Raw genomic sequence first — 22,061 nt, 5'->3', positions numbered from 1 at the left:
GTAACACAGTACACCTCCCGCAGGTAACCACCCACGCTGAGGAGACACACAGATGCTGCAGCCATGTCCTGGAGGAAAAAATGAATCTAGTAAACATGGATGAATAAATAAATACATCTTGTTTTTCATTTTGAATTTTGGATTATTGCTGGAGGACTAACAGGTAAAGTTTGCAACCAGACCAGGCTCACCTGAGATATGTTGCAGTACAGACAACAGGGAAACAAACTCATAAATTCAACACATTTTACTGCCGTTATAGTTTCTGTATCAGTGATGCACAGAAAGTTTTGGCTTCATATTATATTGCTATGATCAAATGGATACTTACTGTGAATACTGAAAAGCATTCATACTTTTTTTTTCTTCAAAGCTTTATTATTGTGTAAGAGCTACAAAAGCAGCTCTAACTTTATATTATCTTAGCTCTCTATTTGTGTGAGAGCTGCAAGCTGCAAAAAAAATGTGTTCTTAAAATCTTTATCTTCTTCTTCACTTGGTGCTTGTGCCCTATTAATTAAAGCTGCTATCAGCAATGATGTGCCTTCTGACTTTTGTGCACATCAGGGTCTAACCCGGGGATCCCGTATGCGCTGTGTTCTGGCTGCATGGCAGTTTTGCCCTGTCCTCTGCATAGTGTACTACCCCACCAGGAGCATTTCAGAAGCGCAGGAATATTGGACATTATATGTAAGAGATAACATTTCCTGTATACGCCATGTGGTGAAACATGCGATAAATGTACATATTGTTGCTGCATATCAAATGTAGACCACACACTTTAAATTTAAATATTTAAAAAAGGATGTTGTTACGTAAATCCAGCTTCTTGTTGCCACTAAAATGGTGGTACCCATATGCATCATTAATGCAGCAATACATTTAAAAGAAGTCATCTGAAATGTTGAAATAGCCTACTCAAGCCTGGGCTCTTATTAAACATGTTATGCTGCAGATTAGACAATGTACATGTGGCCAGTATGTGGTGTGGTTCTGAGAGAACACCCATTATAAACATACTAGATTGTATTCACTCACTCATCCAAATGATTGAAATCAGGTATTCCTATCACTTCCATGGCCACAGGTGTATAAAATCAAGCACCAAGGCATGCAGACTCTCAGGAGCTCAGTGAATTCCAGCATGGTACTGTGATAGGATGCCACCTGTGCAACAAGTGCAGTCGTGAAATTTCCTCACTCCTAAATATTCCACAGTCAGTGGTATTATAAGAAAGTGAAAGCGATTGGGAACAACAGCAACTCAGCCACGAAGAGTTGAAGCTGTTCTAGCTGCAAAGGGTGGACTGACATCATATTAAACCCTATGGATTAAGAATGGGATGTGACTTAAGTTCATATGCGAGTCAAGGCAGGTGAGACTTTTGGCAATATGGTATGTTATGTTGCTGTATATCATATGTTGAGAGCATCATGTAAATTTCATTTAAATCAGACGATGACTTTGTATTGTTAGTAAATTACGCTATAACTATGACTCAATACTGGCATGTAAATGTCTTCTGGCCTAGACTCTTATCCAGTGAGTGAAATTTATGTCAATGAAAACTGAAAATCTGCACTGTGAGCATTATGAGATTTTACTGATCAAATTTTAAGTGAACCTGTTGAATCCTTTGTCTTCTCATCTTTTATGAGTTTCAGAAAGTTCCATGTCTGTAAATTGTTTAAAATGGTGTGTTGTCACATGACTTATGACATCATTATTTGAAGTATCAACAGTTCCTTTGCAGTTTTGTATCACATTAGTGTAAGGCTTATACCAACCAAATTTCAAATGAATCCTCTAGGAGGAGTTAAAAAAAAGTTTGCATACAATACAGGAAAAAGGCACATAGTTCAAAATGGCTGGAGATAATAAAAACAACTTTCTATGACAAACAATATTACATGATTCACATAGTTTAGGAATTGAATTCACATGAAATTCAGCTTTTGTCTCAGATAGGCCGAGAGGCTCAATAAATGTCCTACAGGAATGTGACTTTTATGACGCTAGTCTGGGGAAGGTAAGGAGTCCTCTATCCATGTTTGGATGGTTTGGACAAGTGAATGCTAAATGGAATTGGCCCTCTCTCCTCATTACAATGACCTTAAAGGTCATTATGATCTTAATTCAGGCCATAACTTGCCTGATTATTGGTCAGAAATGGTCTCTCAGTAAGTCTGTTCAATCTCCATTTTGCCACAGTGTTTAACATCAGTCAGTGTCATGTTGTTTGATCCGTGAAATTAAAGAAAAAGGTGCAATGTGTCACTTGTCTTGGATTTCATATACATCACTCTCAGAAATAAAGATAATAATATGTTTCTCAAAATGTGGATAAATGTTGAGAGCATCTAAACACATTGAATGTCATAGTAACTGGAGGCGGATGGAAAGAACAATATCCAACTGTCACACTCTTGACTACTGTAAGTGAAGCAGAGGAGGAAGGTAGAACTCTAGAAGCCACCTGGAGAAGTTTCTCCATCTCCTGAAACACAGATTCTTTAAAGCCCTGCAGGGGTGATCACCAGACAGCTCATCCTGCTGAAGTGCTCAAAAGTTCCATTTTAAAGATGCCTTGCATCTCTTCACGCTACTCTTGGTGGCATTGTTGTTTTTTCATGTGGCCCCATTCTCCCGGAAAATGCAAATGAGTGTAATTTCAAATGACAACAAAAGTAAACTTCTTTTCTGAGTTGTGTGTGCCAGATTCCCTGTGGGGGACAGGGAGCTGCGAAAAACCCTGTTCTAATTCTGTCATTGTCAAACTTTGACATAAGCGATTGTTCATTTGCCTTTGTTGAGTGATACAACGATAGTAAGGTCCCAATTCCTCTACGTTAATTTTTTTAAAGAAAGCGCAAGACATGTATTCCTTGAAGAAATCTTTGGCGCTGCTTATGCTAAATATTATAACATTCAGGCAGTGATGTCTTTTGTTTTTTTGCTTTTATCTCCACTTATCCACAGGAGGCCTTTACCTTTGCCACTGAGCCTCATAACAGCGTCTCAGAAATAATTTAAGTAGCCCTTTTTATAAAAACACTAAGACAAGTCGGAAAAATTCAGATTTAAGATCAAAGTATGCAGTTTCTGCTGCAAGGGTGAGGGTTGATTTTCTCCAGCTTCCGCTCTGACAGAACATGATGATCAAGTACTCTGTTTTGTTAAAAGGCCTGTCCTGGATTCCCAAGATTTTGCCCACAACACAAATGTCTGCATATTTACCAGCATGTGTGTGAACAGCAAATTAAGTGTCAAGTGGAATGATGTTCTCTGATGACAGAAGCCGCACAATGAGCACATTATGTTCTGCCACAGCACTACAGGAGTTTTTCATTGAGAATGATTTTAATATAGTATCAACAATGACCACTTGTTCGTCTGTAAACTTTGTTGTAAATTGATGTGAGCTTGACTTCTGTCTTGAGGCCAAGTGAGGAATGTACACGCCGCTCACACTGTCAGGATTTATGGAGTCAGCCTATTATAGATGGAAAAGTTTCTCAGACTTTTAGTTTCTTTTTTCCTTTTCTTCTTCCCCTGACACATAAATCTGGGGATAAATCGGGGAAGAAATTTCACAGAGAAGAAGTTCTTTAATTTCATCAGCACTCCTGACTGACAAGTATCATTATGGATAAAATTATCTTGCTAATTATCCTGCCCAAAGGAGATTTATATCCCTTTGTGAGGGCTAAGAGGGAAAGCATGGTATGTCAAGTCGTGGTTTCATGTCGCTCCGCAGCATGAGGAGAAAGAGCGTTGTTAAAATAGCGCCCTAATGAGGTGTGACTGCCCCTCCCACTGCATGGAAGCCTCTCCTGTCCTGATCACCCAGAGTGCATTGCTTTTGTTCTGCCAAACACTGGCGAGGGAGGACAGTCATTGCAGATGAACACACAATGAACACTCAGTATGGCATGCTGTCCGCAATTATCTCCATTTGGTTGCACATCATTAATAGTTCACTGTTAGTATGTATTTTTGTAGTCATGCTGTGCTCAAGCATAACGCCGTTGAGTCTAAAGAAACATGTCGATTGATTGATAATACTGTAGACTGGAATAGCTAGGGGTGCCCCAAAAAGGATATCACATTCTGGTCAAATTGTGTACTGACAATATTTGACCCTTTTTGTGACAGTATAAGACTCTTGTGCTCGGAAGCGAATCTTTGTCAGTGTCTCAGGAATGCAGACCTGAACAGAGCTCGTATTAAAACATGTATTGAGACAGAACTCCTGATTTGTTTCATCTTTGCCGATCAACCGACACAGAACGCTCACTGTCACTCACTTTCTATTAGGATCACTTGAGGTCACTGATGATGTTCTTGACTAGTTTCCATGGTGTGATGTTACCTTCATTTGATTTCATTTTGACAAGTCTCTTGACTCCAAACACACTATTCATAGACCAACTAAAGGATTTTCTATACATATAATTTGTGTTCTCTGTTATTTATGTAAGGACGCTGATGAGAAAATACAGTCCAGTGAAAGTGTTTTCTTGCATGGACTGTTTATAGCTATCATTTGCCATTTGAATTAATAAATTGCAGTTTGCTTGACTTGCTAGTTCTAATTTGACTTCATGTTGGAGATTCATGTTCACCACCTGTTTCAAACCACGAGTCAACTTTGTTTTAAAAAAAACTATGACCACATCATCTTCTAACCTTAAAGACTGTGTAATTAATATAAGTGAATTCAGACATTTTCTTCTAAACACATTAAATAGGTTATAGATGTATTTCTAAAAAATGTGTAAAAAGCATTTCAACCATTTAAATTTGAATTGTGGAGCTAGGCTTCACAAACTGTGTTTCAAGATTTCCGTGTTAAGGATTTAGTGGGCGGGTCTGAAAATCATAAACCCGCCCCTGCTGCTGTAGAGGTATAAATACATTCAGCACACACTACTACTACTACAGTCTACAGTTAGCCAGTTAGCTGAGTTAGCCGCCGAGCTACCAGCCGAGCTAGCCGCGAAAGCTCTCAGATGTTGCGTCTATGTTTCTGGTAGAGCTGGTGACTTTGATTGACAGGTGACACTTAGTAGGGGGCGTGGCTTCTGTGAACTCGGCGGCCACGCCCACAGCGTCTGGGAGCAGAGAAAAAAGCTTTTGAGTTTGAGTTTTACACAACTTTGAAGCCTAATTTCATATATTTGGCGATTGTTTTAATCATTCAGAATTTGGCAGGGTGGTTAACAACACTCTTTTCTGTGGTATGTCAAACTCAGAACACATATTTATTCTTACTTTACACGGACTTTAAAGACCGTGTAAAGTGAAATCAGACATTTTCTTCTAAACACATTAAATAGGTCATAAATGTATTTCTAAAAAAGGTGTAAAAATCATTTCAACCATTTAGATTTGAATTGTGGAGCTAGGCTTCACACACTGTGTTTCCAGATTTCTGTGTCAGGATTTAGTAGGCGGGTCTGAAATCTTGGCCGCGTTACGTAACGTGGCCAAGATTTCAGACCCAGACCCAGATTTCAGATTAGCATAAACCCGCCCCTGCTGCTGTTGCAGTATAAATACATTCAGCGCATTAGCCTCAGTCGTTTTCCAGCTCGCTCTCGCGTTTTGGATAGCATCAATTAAGGTAATTTTCAGCTAGCTAACTAACTAGTCATGTCTCCTCCTCGTGTGTGCATCTTCACTGGATGCCACAGTGTCCAGGGTAGTGGCCGACAGCAGGTGCCAATATCACCACCACCAGCCCGCCACCGACCGTCTCCCTCACCGGCTTACATCCTCCCATCCCGCCGACAGCAGGTGCCATCATCACCGCCACCGGCATTATGTGCCCGACAGAGAGTGTAAGTAATGTTATGTGCTTATAAGTTATAATACTGTACATTTAGGCAATTAAATGCATTTTGCTGAATGTGCAAATCCTGAAAGTGATTTTACATCATGCACCCTGTCATGCCCGTGTAATGTTAGCATGCATGTAATCGTGACATAATTTGGCCGTATTCCCTGAGCGTCATCCATCTGACAACACAATGATAATCGACAGGTAATATTTTATGTGCACCAATATAGCTATGACAAGGAAGGAATTATATGTAGACTGAGGTTTTACGTTTGTGTGTAATGTAAAACATGGACCGAGGGACACCTAAAATGAGCGTCAAAGTGGCTTCCGAGGTACCCACAAGGTATGTTGTATGTATGTATGCAGTGGTCATGATGACAGCCTAACGTCTCTTTTCCTTATTCCTGTTTTCTTTTCCCATGTACAGGTCTCAGTGTCTTCCTCCAGCATATCTGGCAGCCACTGTTCCTGTGACTTACCTTGTGCCTAGACTTGGGCGGTATATATTTTTTTCAAGCCTTCATAGCTTCCAGACATTTACCTTGGTGTATGGTATTTATTACACATTTCTGGCGACTAATTTCCGTGGTGACTAAAACATTTGAAATTAAACCACTATAACAGTATGAAGCACTCAGAAAGCACCTTGGTATACTGCAACACCTTTATACCGCCCAAGCCTACTCCTGCCTCAGCCAATCTCAGGACCAGAGCTCCACCAGCCTCCATTGTAAAAGAAGTAAGTTGTGACACACACAAATATATCATTACTCAATAATACATTTATTTTATATTGGACACATTTTATAAACAAATAACAATATATGTAAGCAATAAACTATAAATAATAAATCAATCTAAAGGGGAGGTTTAAAACCTGTGTATTCCCCATCTTCATCAGGGTACTCCTGATGAATGCGGAGGACAACACAGGAGGGGATGACAACCCGGTTGTCCTTTCCCAGGTATCCCCAGCACCAGGACACAAAACTCCTGTAGGCCAGGTAGCGAGCACGCCTGTAATAAAAAATGTAGAAAAATACTTTGATTTATATTTTTATGTATGTTTACTTTTGGTATGTTGTCCTTTGTGTAATCAAATTTGACACTGGAGCTGTCTTTCACAAAACATTATTGACATAGGTTCTTCTAAAAGACAACACATCTGAAACCAAACTGAACTTATTTGTTTGAGTGATGTAATAAACAAAAAGCCTTTCCCTCCACATTTTTTGTCATGTCTTAGAGATTGGGACCTCGGAAGATGAGTTTGATTCATCAACCTGCAGTCTACCTCATCATATTGGCTAAATGGATGGACAAGAAAATGGACCGCAGTTTTTTTATTCCAAGGAATTTCCACGACCACACAGCTACATTTTCAGAAATAATAATAATAATAATAATAATAATAATAATCTAGTGATTGCTTGTATAAATGTCCAATCATGTGCATTCAGATTATACATCTATATATCAAGGTGATGTACATGCTGGTTGATTTACTATGTAGTGAAAAACAGCTACAGAATGAACCAGTATTTATTGTCTGCAATCTGTCCGACATGAGAGTTTATATATAGCTCAGGAAGATGAAGGATTAAAATGGATACAGTCAAGCATCACTCGTGCTTTAAGTGTAAATGAAATACACTGTATACATTAGTCAACTGTAATATGATTGTATAAATGATGTAAGTTTATTCCCGGGTACTAAACCTTACCTGTCTTTGAAATGCATGTCATTTGATCAACACAAGTGTAATTTATAAATATCCGAAATCAGTAAAACAATTATTATATTGTCTACGTTACCCAGATCTTTCCTTTTCCGCCAGTGGTCCATGATCTGCCTGATAAATGTTTAGGGCATTTTGCAGGGAGTAGGGGTTCAGGCAGACTGGCTCCAAGCCTGGATGAAGAGTCATGCAGCGTGGCTCTTCAGGCAGCTCTACACATCTACTATGAACCTATAGGAATATGTGTAATAGGTGTTTTAGTGCTAGACATCTAGTATGCTGCTGCTTATGTATTCATTATTTGAATTATTATTGTGAAAAACAGTTTTCATTTACATACAGCATTCAGCTCCTTGCAGCAGACATGCTCAACCTCTGTGGGCATTGTTCTGCATTCTCCACATGTGCACCTGCACAAGTACATTTTTAATCACAGTGTGACAAATGTGCACCATTTCAGTTGTCAGTTCAGTATGAAGCCCGGTTCAGCAAAATGACCTAATCAGTTGAAGCATATTGTCTTATGATGACATTCAGCAATCCACGAATTAATCAGAAGACAGGTAAGTAACTGACTAAGTGAAACTGACTAGTGTTATATTTTACTTTTTTGTAGTCTAATTAGTTACCTAATGCGTTTCCCCACATTTGTTGAGTAGTGTGATCTGAAAAAACGAGTAAACTGCCTCCTTTCAAAGCTGGACAAACTGAATTTTCTTGGGTTTACCACCCACTACACCCTTAGAAACAAATACTAGTAGCTACTACCTTTATTAGGTATAAACAAAAGGAGTAATTAAATTAACGAAACTGTAATAAAAATCAAGTGTTTAATCTGTGAACAGACAAAACAATCACAATTCTTCATTACATGAAACCCTAACGTTTTTTAGCTAGGATATAATAGTCAGTGGGAGCGTAATGTTCCCCGGTCACATACAAAGCGGGGAACATAGGGATGAGCCCATAGTCAGTAATACATATTGCTAAATTGCATAAATAGGAGAAATACATTACCATTCTGTTGCAGACTGTGAGGCACGAGATTGTGTGTGTTCATTGTCTGACTCCGAGTCAGTGTCTGGCTCTGATAGCACAAACATGTAGGGCTGGGTCACTGCAATGCTGTTGTTAGCGCTAGCGTCCATTGCTACTGTTGCTATGTTACACGGAGGCGTGGGTGTGTTTCCAGCGCCTTCAGCAGACACGCCCCCAGCGTTTGACAGCACAGAGAAGTGCTTGATTTTTCATGATTTTAAAAGATAATTTTACAGACTTAGACAATTTTTCTAGCATTCAAATTTGGAAGGATGGTTAATAACACATCTGTCTGTGATGTGACTAACTCAGAACACAAATATATTTTCACTTTACACGGTCTTTAAACTCGATTTGAGGAATCACGGCCCTTGGCATTTTCCCAGTCTGTCACTGATTACACCTGCTTCACACTTGCTTTGTATGACATGCTGGTTTCAATTAGCTGCTCTGAAGCACTTTGTAACATGAGTTTAGTAAAGTGTTCTATAAATAAAGAGTTATTGTTATTATGGGACGCTGAATGCATACTCTTAACTCTGATGTGTTTATTTTCAGCAAAAAGGACCTTCTTCCCAGCCTGGCTGCTTTAACTATAGCTTTTTTACATTATCTTTTAAGAATACATACAAAGAAGAACTGTGCATTTACAAATGAGGAAGTCAAGGAGATTGGAAATGGATTTGATGGGTGAAATCAATTAACTGAAAAGACAAAATGCCAAGAAGCAGGGTTTCCCCTTTTGGAGAGCAGAGTGGCAGACCTGGAGCAGTATACCTGCATAAATAACATTATTGTGAGCAGGTTGGAGACCAGGCCTCGGTCATATGCCCAGGCAGTGACAGTGACAGACACGGAGGAGCCCACCAAGCCTGAACTGGACTGCCTGGAGTGACAGGTGATTGCTTTTTTCCACAACAGAGGCATATTCATTGACAGCGACAGCATTGAAGGGTGTCAAATCAAAATCAAGAAACCTTCTATGATTATTTCTTTTACGAAGAGAAAACATAAAAATGGACTACTCAAATGGGAGAAAGCTGAAGTAATCCAATGTTGTATCATGATACATTTTGACTGTTATCTCCATCTTGAGATAATGATCAGATAACGACTGACTGAAAACATTTGAAAACACAGAACTTAAATTACAAGTGAATCATTGTGAATATTGAATAACAGTTTAACAGGAATGTAATAATGGATGTAATAATATCAATAATACATTTTAAATTAAAACTTTTAAAAGATCAAACATTGTTTAACACAAATGCATAAAAAATTCAAAGTAATAACAATCCCTTTAATGACGAACAAGCTAATATGGTCGATATAGAGGAATATGAAGTGTGTTTTATTAAAATCAAAAAAAGGCTATGGGAGTTGGTTTATATATTGATAAATGCTATAAAAGTAAATCTGTTGGTAGCATGTCACTGGTTATAGACAATATCATGGAATACATCACTGTAGAACTGAGATTAAGAAATCAAAGAATATACTAATAAACTGTATATACAGTACACTTGGATCTTATATCAATACATTCAGGGATGAATGTGTCATACATATGTTAACCAGTCAATGGTTTGTCAAATCCGCTTGACCATACTACAAGTTAATTAATCAACTCATTGTACAGTATGAGCCTACAGTATATCACTCTATTAAATGGCCAACTAGAATAACAACACAGAGTGCTACACTAATTGACAATATATTTACCAATGTTAGTGATAGGAAAGTAGTAAGTTGACTTCTAATAAATGAGATAAGTGACAATCTGCCAGTCTGACAAGGACAATAAACAATGCAGCCTAATCAGATACAAAACACAAGATGCAATCAACTCTTTTAAGGAGACTTAATGAAACAAGACTGGAATAAAGTCTATATGAAAGATGTAAATGAAGCCTAACTAAGGAAATACAAAAAAAATACAAGAAGAAAAATCTGTCAAATCAGTAATCAACATCTATGGTTAAAATATTATTGAGTGTGCATTGAAACCTCTTACACATACAGTATTTGTCTCTACAAGCAGATATCTTAGCGAAATGAAAATAGTGCAAGCCATCTTAACAAGGCTGGAGATAGACATGTACTACTACACTTCTACACTTCCTAAAATACTAGAAACATATTCTATACAAGATTGGATATATTTATCACAAAAATATAATGGATTGTGTGAACAGCATTATTGTTTGAGAGCTAATAGAAAGTACAAAGAAAAAATAAGAATATGCAGTGCATGTATTACTAGAGCTTAGAAATGGCTCAACAATGACACAATTAGTTTCTGTTGCAGCAATAGTTGGTAGTAGTTGGTCCGATGCTAATAAGCTACAGCTGAATTTGAGAACTGTCAAAAAATTGAAGTGGAAGTGAGGGGAAATATAAAACAAACCGACAAAATCCCTTTTTTTCTTTCAAATGTTTGTGCTCTCTCATGTCACAGGTGTGGAGAGCAGTCCTGTACAAATAAAGACCCTGAAGACCATTCTGCTCTTCTTTTTATTATCATTAGTCATACCTCTATTACTATTAGCAATGTTGTTGCTGTGCATCTGTCTCCCTCTCTCCCTCTCTCTCTTTTTCCTCCTTAGTCGTTCTCTCTCTGCACACATAGTGTAAAGTACCTTGAGATAACTTTTGTTGTGATTTGGTGCTATATAATGATTATTGATTAAAGCACTAAACTGTAAAGATCTGTTTGACTTAAAAACAGTTTAAATCACGTACAAAGCAAAGAAAATCAATTATTACCTGACAGAATCAAAGTGTTTCAAATGAGAGAAAGTCAACAATTAGTGAGGACTAATGCAAAATATGATTGTATCACAGTCAAAATGTCAAAGACAATGAATTAATTTGTGAAAGAACTGTAGTGAGGAAATGAAAACGTGTTTAAACATGTTTAAAAATAACATTGCATGGATATAGAATGGATGATCTGAGAAGGGAATTGGCATAGCAGGGCCGGATACCGGATGGGTATGAAGCTTTTGATTTGTGTTGTTTTGCTTGTTTTATACTGATATACCGTTTGATCTTGTGGATGTAATGAAGGTGATGAGCCACTGTCAGTGGTTGGTGAAAAGACAAAGCCTAAAGGCCTGAGCCTAATGAGTAGCTCTGTGGCCCTCATTTAGAGTGTAAAGCAACTGCTGATGCTTAATGAGCTTCTTCATTAAGTGCCATTTGGAAGGGAAAGGTGTGTAGGCAGCCAGGCTTAGCACCCTTAGCACCCGGGCAAGCTATCACCAAAACCCTTACAAACACACTGAATCACTGGATGACATGATGTATGTTGGGTATGTGTGTGCAGATGTTAAGCTCAACAGATCAGTCCCTAAGCTGTAGATGGTTTACTCACTCCTAATATCACTCATCACTTGGGACTGCAAGTTGGTTTCAGATATCAGCTGTTCAGTGTGATCCTGTCTAACATGGTCAGAAAAACCTTGACATATCACCTGACTCACTCGAGCTACAATGAAACACAACTGGAAAAGGTTGGTAAATAGTAAATAGACTGTACTTATATAGGGCTTTGCTTGTCGTTATGACCATTAAAAGCACTTTTACATTCCATGTCTCATTCATACACTGACAGCTGGGGCTACCACACAGGGTGCCTGCTCATCAGAGGGAAACTAATCATTCATACACATTCATACATCGTTGGCACAGCAACAGGAGGAATTGGTGTTAAGTGTCTTGGGTTACATGTTGAACAGTTAAGGAATCTAAAAATAACTGAACTAGGGGTTGCTGTTGCTCAGAAGGCAGAGCAGATCATCCACTAATTAGAAGATCAGTGGTTTGGTTCCTGGCTCCTCTTCTAACCTCTGATGGCTTTGCCAACGTTGTATGAATGTGTGTGAATGGGTGAATGTGGCTTGTATTGTAAAAGCGATTTGAGTGGTCAGAAAGACTAGAAATGCGCTACATTGTTCAGTCCATTTACCATTTACCTTACAAATAATAAAGAAGCTTTGCTAATCTGTGCCTGAACAGGAGAAAAAAAAATATTTTGATAAATGAAGTATTAAATGGTAAGATGGTAAAGTGTTCATGTTGTGATGCTCTGAACCATCCAGACAATTACTGAAGAAAAACTTTTGTTGAGCTGTTATCACATTTAACTGTGATTGGCACAACTGTTTTGGATGCATGGAGAGCAGGCCTGGACTGGGACAAAACTTCGGCCCTTGACTTTTTGGTCCAGACCGGCCCACTACAATCCGTGCGCAGATACTATATAACACACAAGCCCTTAATAACAGTAGTATACTGAACAATATCCCTTATATTCTGGAGACTTGAATAGGCTTGAATTAGTTTTAACTGTATAATGTGAACCTGTTGAACGAGCAATAAACCATAAACACTGACTGAAAAAAATATGTAAAGCATCATAGGCTACATATGTGTTATGTTGTTAGATCAATGTCCTTCATGAACACATTGGACTGTGGGCATGAAGAAAGGTGAATGTTGACATTTAAAACACTTAAACTCTGGTGACCTGATTTGGGGGAAGTCATTATAGGTAGAAAAGATCAAAAATTGTGAAAATAGCAGGTACCTTCCTCTTCCGCTTATCCGGGGTCGGGTCGGGGAACGGACGGCCCTTATCAGGGGGTCCGGTACCCTGTATTCCCGGAGAACCCCCCACAGGACTCCCCGAGGGACACGGTTGAATGCCTTCTCCAAGTCCACAAAACATGTGGACTGGTTGGGCAAACTCCCATGCACCCTCAAGGATCCTGCAGAGGGTGTAGAACTGGTCCACAGTTCCATGGCCTGGACAAAAACCACACTGCTCCTCCTGAATCCAAGGTTCGACTATCCGACGGACCCTCCTCTCCAGCACCCCTGAATAGACCTTACCAAGGGAGGCTGAGGAGTGTGATTCCCCTGTAATTGGAACACACCCTCCGGTCCCCCTTCTTAAGAAGAGGGACCACCACCCCAGTCTGCCAATCCAGAGGCACTGCCCCCGATGTCCACGCGATGCTGCAGAGTCGTGTCAACCATGACAGCCCCACAACATCCAGGGCCTTGAGGAACTCGGGGCGGATCCCATCCACCCCCGGGGCCCTCCCACCGAGGAGCTTTTTAACCGCCTTGGCGACCTCCACCCCAGAGATAGGAGAGCCCACACCCGAGTCCCCAGGCCCTGCTTCCTTACCGGAAGGCGTGTCGGTGTGATTGAGAAGGTCGTCGAAGTATTCCTTCCACCGATCCACAACGTCCTGAGTCGAGGTCAGCAGCGCACCGTCCCCACCTTCCCCCTCCCAATCTGTGGCGAGCACAGAAGTCCAATAACAGAACACCGCTCGGGTTCAGATCGGGGGGGGCCGTTCCTTCCAATCACACCCTTCCAGGTCTCACTGTCGCTACCAACATGGCCGTTGAAGTCCCCCAGCAGAACGAGGGAATCCCCAGGGGGAGTGTTTTCCAGCACCCCCTTCAAGGAGTAGGATACTCGGGGGGAGGGAGGCTACCCTCTCATCTACCGGGGTAAACTCCAACATACAGGCACCAAGCCGGGGGGCAATAAGTATTGCCACCCCTGCCCGGCGCCTGACACCAGTGGCAACTCCAGAGTGGACGAGAGTCCAACCCCTCTCGAGGAGACTGGTTCCAGAGCCCTTGCTGTGCGTCGAGGTGAGGCCGACTATATCTAGCCGGAACTTCTCAACCTCACGCACCAGCTCAGTCTCCTTCCCCACCAGAGAGGTGACATTCCACGTCCCTAGAGCTAGCTTCTGCAGCCGAGGGTCAGACCGCCAAGGTCCCCGCCTTCAGCTGCCGCCCAGCTCACATTGCACCTCAGATCTATATGCGATATGCTCAAACCACATCACATTGCAACATGTGAGTTGCAAACTTGCAGATTTGCAATTATGTGGCATCCTTTGATGAAAATAGTGGTTAAGTGGTTAATAAAAGCAACTAATTAATTCATCAGGATAGTATATGAATATGATTGTTTTCCAATACTTTGGATAACTAGATTTAGGCCTACTTGTAACACGCCACACTATGCAGAGTTTGCTATTTATTATGTCAAGTAAAGTTCAAAGACAGTTAAGTAACCATTCTGAACATTTAATGTGAGTGTTAATACACACCATGCTGGTAGGATCACACCTGCTGAAGACTGTATCACCACTTCCTTTTTGTTTTTTACCCGCATTCTCCATTTTGTAATCCTCGCTTTATTTTTCATGTGCTGGTGTGTTGTTGTTTTTCTCAGTCTCTCTCATCATGACTGCTTGTCATTAAAGGTGAACGGGGGGGGGGGGGGGGGGGGGACTCCTGGGTCTCTGTAGCCTATCATAGGGCCATTGGACCAGGTATTCTTTAGACAGACAAGCCAATGAGCCTCTGCTGTGTCTGCAAGGCGCAGCAAAAACTAAATGAACAAATAAAAAATAAAAAAGGGCAGCCATCGTTCCATTATTTATCGGCCCACCGGGAAAAATCCTGATACTCCCAATCGCCAATCCAACCGTGATGGAGAGTCCCATATAGTCTGCCTACTGTACCACCTACCACCTTACTGCTTGTCATTGCACTCACACAGTTATTAAGTATTAGAAAACAACCACTAATTATACATCATGATGTATTTATAGACCACACCATTTACATTTAAAGCAAATTAGATATTTCTGACTTTCTGTTTCTAGGTGGTGCCTTATCTGTGACTAAATATGACTACAGGTCTGGACTGAAATTTGGAGCAGATTGGACAATGTAAAGTAAATGTTATTATTATCACTGTTATTATTATTATTATTATTATGTGTGTGTGTGTGTAATTGTAGCTGACAAGTCAATCACACTATGTCTATGGGTTATCCCACAGGTTGCAGTGAAAATACTCATACTTCTGTCAGTCAGGGTCACCTTCCAGATCCTGATTATACGCTGCCAAATTTATTGCGCCCCTCTGTACCTATGCAATTCCATGCACTCAGCATTCTGTTTTCATTGATTGGCGGCTGCATGTGTGACAGTTTTGAAAGTAATGTGGACACCACCACTGATCAATACAAAAATGTATGTGCCTAGAACCTAGGAGGCATTCTGTAATGAAATCAATAGCTGTGCTTGGCTTCTGGTATTAGGATCATTGGCCAGGCTGTAACTTAGTCATTGTTGCCCTGTACCAGCAGCATAACCTGGCTACTATAAGAAATCAATGGCAGTGTATTGCAGCCAGCATTCTAATTACTGGCAGGGCTGGTGAGGAATCAATTCAGCTTTTAGCCATTACAACTCCTTGTGGGAAATCACAGGACATTATTTTTCTTGGGGAATCTGCTGCACAAAGAATGAAGCCTGGCTGCTGATATTTAAGATCAATTGGAGGCATTCAGTTACCTTTCCATTTGGTTGGGGCACAGACTGGAAACTTACAGCAGAATAAGACAAGTTGGAAAAGTCAAATTTTAATGTCAGCTATTGACATGATATGTGATCATAATGTATTGACTACTGGTAACTCCTGACATGAAAAAAAGTACAAATAGTAAAATGTTATTAATGTGTCAAAGACGAGACGTGTAAATTCAGTGTCCCGGGGCCATTAATTTAAAATAAAAAGATAAATATTTATAAATATAATATTAAAACACTCAACCCTTAGCCTTCTTTTCACTCAGAAGAATGTTTGTGTCAAAGTATTAAATTAAGGGAGTTATTGAGCTCTAAACTGTCAAAATGTCATTCAGTGTAATTGTCCCGAGTTAAATTCTAATGACAAAATTGTTTTTAAAATGTAGAAAACCATCCTAATATATAAATTGACACCCATGGCATGATTATGTAAGTGTTTGCAACACTATGTAGAATAATGGGCAACTTATTTTATGTTGATGATGCTGATCATGTGACAGTGTGTGACATCATGAAAAGGACCCATAGAGGACCCTCTGTCCATGTGGTCAGGTGACTACATCTCTCTATAATATTTGATAATTTCACTTTTTCACCCGCTTGTAACCCATGGTCCAAAAATGTATGTCCTTCAGTGCGACACAGAAAACAAACTTTAAATATTATGATTTTTTAAAAAGCTATATTGAATATGATAATTAATGATAATGTCTATAGGTGAAGGTCATAACTTTATATAGGTAGCAAAGGAACTGCCTGATAAATGTGTGTGTGAGATCCATCCTTCAGTGTAACGTTTCTGTCATTCAGTACAACAAATTCTCCATTGTTAAACATGTTACACTGAATGACAGAAACGTTACACTGAATGACAGTAGCATTTTTATTCCATGTGTTCACTAGTTTATAACATTTAATCATGCATCATATTTATTTGTTGTATTTAGTTGTTGTATTAATAGTGGATATTATATATGTATATATATATATATATATATATTATTTTTAACTATGTTATGGCATTTAAATGTATTGTAAGGCACATTATCTGTAAACTGTAGACATCTTAAACATCTTGTCCTGATTTCTATACAGTTTTTAACTTTTAAAAAAATACTGGTGATGCTGCAGATAATTGTTTATAGGATCATTATTGTTGTTGCTAAAGGAATCACATTTAATCAATATTTTTGGGCCATTTTGATAAATGTCATTCAGTGTAACGTAATATTGTCATATAGTGTAACACCAAAATTGTATATTTAAATACCGTAATTTGTCTTTTTTGACTCACAGAGACAAAAACAAATCTTAAAGGTGTAGTGAAAGGTATTTTTAAACATTTAAGAAAAAAATTCAGTGCAAGGCACTAAATGTTTGCTAAAAACCTTCAACAAATTTAGAGTTGTACGAATGACGCATCAAATATGTGGTGTTCAAAATGAAATAATGTAATGTTTTCTGGGTAGTTATATTTCTGACAGTCTAAACATAAATATAGAACCAAATGAATGTGATAAATGTGTCCATTTAAAAAAAAGACTTTTTGTTAAAACAATTAGTGTTACACTGAATGACATTTTTCCACGGTATATTCTTACTAATCACAATAAAAATGAATTACTGGTTTTATTCTTGAGTATAACTAATATAAATACATAGGTGACACTCCAATGAACATAAAAAAGCCTTTTAGGGAACTGTACTAGCTGTTTTATTTTTTTGCTACCACAAACGCCTGCTCTGTACTCTGCAGACAAACATTGTTCAAACTCTGAGAACAGAGAGCTGTTGCACAAAACCTAGATAGCGCATTAAGCCAGGATCTCCTGGCTATCCTGGCTGAATTTAGCCAGGACTCGGTTGAATGAAGGCAGAGGAGCAAAAGTTACCATGGAGATTTATTCTGTACGGCTAGCCTGGTCCCGACTAGGCTAACATCCAGGCTTTATTAATCCTGGTGTTTTATTTATTTCATGGTCTTCTGTATCCTGCCTCATTTTAAAATACCACACATACATTATAATTTATCATACATGTCAGTAATTATTAGTTGTCATACTGTATGTTTTTTATGCAGACTGAGGTTCATACTGAGGTCAGAGGTTTGATGAATATTACTGCAGGTTTTTAGATGATTAGAAACAGCTGATGAAGCAAAGGTGGATTCAATGAAGTCAGTGAGTGTCATACATAAAGTCCCATTCATGTGTTTCTTTCTTCACAACGGCGCGCCCTTGTTTGGATGTTAACCTGTTAGATGAAGAAGCTTTAATACTGAGAGGAGCTTTCTGTGCAGACTGCTGGGTCCTAAAGTTCAACACTGTGCAGCGCGGAGCCCTCATCATCCACACATGAGAGAGGGAGAGAGAGAGAGAGAGAGAGAGAGAGAGAGAGAGAGAGAGAGAGAGAGAGAGAGAGAGAGAGAGAGAGAGAGAGAGAGAGAGAGAGAGAGAGAGAGAGAGAGAGAGAGAGAGAGAGAGAGAGAGAGAGAGAGAGAGAGATTTGCACATATGGTTTTAGCATATTTTTGCGTTGCTGATAAATGTTTGTAATTATCTTTATGGTAAATTTCCTGAGTAATATGAAATTCCACTGCTCACTTTTAAGGCAAAATGTAAACTATTATAAACTTATTGTGTGTCAGGCTTTTTCTCTCAGTTTAATTACATCCGACTTATTTCTCTTTGAACATTTATGCTTCACCTCCTCATTAGATTTTTCCATGTCTGCATCAGTAAATCTGTGATCGATCGAGTGGTCTGTGTAAGAAAGCCGTGAACATGCACATATCTGAATTACTTAGACATGGTTTGACATAGACACATATCCTCATCCATCAAAGTTTTCAATACATTAAATGTGGCTGGCAGAAATGTCTTAAAATGTGTATAACATGATGCATAAAACTTAATTGGAGTCATTGTCAATTAAAATCTACACTCAGGTCAAGTTTTTTGAGAAAATAAGGACCCAATGTTTTCAGTTTTCAGTACAAGTCTTTGTCTTTTATTATCATTATAAGATAAAAAATATACATGCCCAAACTGAGCCAAAACTTGTTACTTTGTTGTTATCTGAGAAACCCTACAAATTCCTGATGATGTTATAAAATAATGTAATTTGGTGATATTGTTAATATTCAGTTCACAGAATGGCAGCTTATGTTTGTCCTAACACAATAACAGCTTGACCTTGGAATAAAAAAATATCAGATTCCCAAAATAATTCACACATCACTTTTATAGTTGAATAATCTTGAAAGATATCCAATAAGGAATGATGAATGCTTCACTGGAAGTAAGCAAAGGGCAGCTTGTTCAGTGTAACTCAGTTCTCCATAAAGACTAATAATCACAATGAGTGCTCCATGCATACTGCAACCATCAGTGTACAGAGCTGCTGGAAAATGAAAGGAGCTGAGAAAGCTAACATCATTTGTAAGCATGTCACCTGTCATGAGCATCATGATTTCACATGTATCAGCATATCAAACATGGAGAACATGCCTTAGGCCAAAAAGACACATCATCAAAATTCAATTTTTCTTAGGCAGACACCACTCACTCACAACATAACAAGCTGTGACTCCCCTCCCAAACTGGTTTCCCAACAAAGTGCATGTACAGGGCTTACTGGGATGTGACTGAGACTGGGGCTTGTGAAGGGGGAGAAATAACGAGGTTGGTCTCTTTATCAAGTGTTTTGCACACACTTTTTAAAGCACCTCATACTGGCCAGACATTGCTCTTTGTTCAAGCTCAGACTGAGTTTTTCAAACACCTGGCATCCAGAACACGTCACCATGACACATGTTTGATTAAAGGGATATGACAGGAGTTTGAGACAAAATTGATTGTGACTTAATGCCGCTGAAGTCTAGCCACAGTCTGGAAACGATGTGTTGACTGAGGTTTGATGGAAAGATGAAGAACACAGAGGAGAGAAGCTGGCTATGCTGAAAGCAGCAATGGAATCCACCAGAGAAAAAATGACAGGGCACTTCAAGAGTAGAAATACATTTCCTGATATCTCTCCCAACCTTTGCTGGCCTGTCAGTGTCCAGGCACCAACAATAAACAGCAACAATAAAATGAAACTTAGCAATACTTTTTGTGTAATATTTTTGACTGGACTGCTCTACACATGCAGATTTCTGTGAGTGAGTGAGTGAGCGAGCGAGCGATGAAGTCAGCTGGCCGAGTGACAAAGTGACTTACTGACAAAGAGTGGCAGAGGTTGCAATAATGGGGTCGTTTCCTCGCCCATAGGTTTGCCTATACAATGACATGGGTACAGACATTCAGGAGGGATACAGGATATAGACACAATTAGGCCACAGCCACAGGTCTTGACTTCATACAGTCTAAATTTGGAGTCAAAAGATCAAAAACTGAGTTATTTTTCAACAGCTATGTCCACGAAAAAAAGTTCGCTCCACTGAAAAAAGCCTCCGCCCCTGTGTGTGCAGGGTCCTCATTGGCTTTGGAGGCACGTGCTGCCTCATCCTAAGCACTGATTGGCTGGTGTGTGTCGTATGAAACAGGAGGAGCCCGCGGACGCTCTGCACGGGAGTAGCATCCAGCTGCAGCCCCGGAGCAGAAGGTCCTGACGTGACAAAAGCCTCTGGCTTGACGGAAGTGGCCTCTTTTTTCAAATTAAAATTGCTTAACATAGTGTCTATGAATTGTCCCTCATTTGTTTTACCTTTATTTAATATAATATAATAATAATAATAATATACAATACAGTCAGTCATAATACCAGTTACAAAATTGTAACTTAAACAGTATCAGTATTAATCAAAATATACTTACTTTCTTACTTGAAACATTTTATTTTTTGCTGTAAAATCTGCACACTTCTTCACACATTTAAATTAAAATATAATAGAAATTTAAAAAGTTGCCTTTCAAATGAGACCATGGTGATGAACTGTAACCTTTTTATTTTGGGTACATTACTTTCAGGCTCATGCACAAAAACAGAGGCAGCTGGTAGGAGGAGTATCATTTCAGGTCAGGACTCCTCCCACACATTACACAACCTGTGGATGAATTGCAGGCATTCACAGCTAACTGATCTTTGGACTTGATAGACTTGTTATTGTTGTTCATGATGACTGTGCAAAAGAAGCAGGTAAGCTCTACATGCGTTTAACTGCACAGCTCACGCTGTCTTGCTTTTTGTTGGAAAACAAATACAATGACAACTAAAATGTCTGTTGTTACTGATATGTCTTTATTTTGGCTTTGTCTACCTTGTTTTGCTGGTCCCTGTTTAAAGATCTGTGACAGAGACTAAGATCCAGGTGTTTCATTCCCCACCTTTAAACAGGATTTGGGAAACTCATCACGTTGTCTGGATATTTTGGGGAAATATGGAAATCTGTTTTGCTTTATTGTCTCATTCTCTCAGCACAATACATTGTGAGTTCGACAGATATGTTTGCCCTGTACTTTTCTTGCCAGTGTTTGTTAATGAATTGAATGAATGAATATTCAGCTAGTGATCACAATCTAATCTAAAACTAGATTTTGACACATGACCCCTTTATAGGACAAAGTCACATAGTCCAGTAGTGATGCAGAATCTCTTTAGTGAAGCAAGTTTTCAAAATAATTTTAAAATAATCAAATTGCCAAAAACCCAGTGACATACAGTGAGTTTGGGGTCCATGGGGATGCAGGGCTCAGGAAAGTGACACATTTTGTCCAGTTGGTTTTCCAGTCTTGGCTTGGCTGGCGGAGGTCTGCATGTATATCTCAATGCTATTGTGAAAGCCACTTAGGAACACATGAATATTTGGTGAATTGTTTCTGTTGTAATCACATGCTATACATGTTCTAGCATTATTTAAAGCAGTGGCAATCCATGACTGTTAGAGCTGGGACTTCAGCTCAGCCAAAACTGCCAGGTAGGTCCATTATGTGTAGTTGTCAATGTGGATTTGAAAGGAAAGTAACTGAGTAGATTACATAGTGCAATGAATACTTAAGTATGATTAAAAATACAAAAA

General features: G+C 39.2%; 1 protein-coding gene across 2 annotated transcripts in view; it reads left to right on the top strand.

The window, feature by feature from the left end:
• The window catches only part of mgst1.1 (microsomal glutathione S-transferase 1.1), a 229,974-nt gene that overhangs the window by 201,664 nt on the left and 6,249 nt on the right, over positions 1–22,061 (top strand). The window contains exon 1 of one of the 2 annotated variants that reach the window (XM_053313899.1): positions 21,104–21,181. The exons of the other annotated variant lie outside the window; for it this stretch is intronic. The gene's annotated coding sequence lies outside the window, so the exon portion shown is untranslated. Of the gene's footprint in view, positions 1–21,103; positions 21,182–22,061 lie in introns of those variants that run through there. 2 annotated transcript variants of the gene reach the window in all.

This window comes from Scomber japonicus, chromosome 23 (genome assembly GCF_027409825.1).
Source record: "Scomber japonicus isolate fScoJap1 chromosome 23, fScoJap1.pri, whole genome shotgun sequence".
In the NCBI taxonomy this organism is placed as follows: Eukaryota; Metazoa; Chordata; class Actinopteri; order Scombriformes; family Scombridae; genus Scomber; species Scomber japonicus.
The sequence above is the reverse complement of the archived record's forward strand: the minus strand, read 5'-3'. Positions and strand labels throughout refer to the sequence as shown.